Raw genomic sequence first — 771 nt, 5'->3', positions numbered from 1 at the left:
ATGCGAGTGGCGAGGGGGAGCGCGTCACTACTCTCGAGTCATGGTAGGGGAACCTGGCCTCGAGACGTGTTGAAGAAGGTCTCTCGAGGTCTTTCTCGGGTTGAGGCAGGAAACCCTGGCTTCCCTCGACTTGTGCAGGTGACCTCAGGGGGCTTCTCATGGTGGCTCTGAGAAGTCAGGGAAACTGGAGGTCGGGGGGGGTGGGCCTCTCGGGACTCCACGGGGTTTGGTGCATTGGAAGAGGGCCTCATCTCCAGTTGAGGCAGGAACCTCAGGGTTCCTCTGATTTCAGACTCCGATCGCAGGGTCCCTGCAGACTGGGGACAGGAGAGTCAGGCCTCGTCTTGGGTTGAGGCATGGAACTCCGCTTGCCTCTCGAGGTGTCCCCGGGGAGAGAGGCCACTTGTCGAGCGGTATTTGGAACCTGGGGGTCTTTTCCGGACGATGCCCAGGGGAGTCACTGCCCCTTCGTGTTGACTTCATTCACAGGGTGGAGTTCGGAGAGGTGTCCGGGCATCGGGTTCTTACCAAGAGGGGACCGGGAAATCGGGGTGCTTCGCAATGTGGAAGCACCCACGAGGCCACGTCTGGAATGTCGTCGTGAGACCGGCCTCATCCTGAGGTGCGACCGGAAGGTCGGGAACCCCTTCCAGACAAAGCAGGGGAGTCGACCCTCCTGTGGAGATCAGGAGGGTAGAAGGGGCTCAGAGGAAGTGGTGCCGGAAAACCTCGGTGTTCCTCTCCAGGGAGACCGGGATGCCGGGGAACTTT

The sequence above is a fragment of the Bison bison genome, unplaced genomic scaffold, assembly GCF_000754665.1.
Source record: "Bison bison bison isolate TAMUID 2011002044 unplaced genomic scaffold, Bison_UMD1.0 scf7180017864145, whole genome shotgun sequence".
In the NCBI taxonomy this organism is placed as follows: domain Eukaryota; kingdom Metazoa; phylum Chordata; class Mammalia; order Artiodactyla; family Bovidae; genus Bison; species Bison bison.
This window is presented reverse-complemented; position numbering follows the sequence as displayed.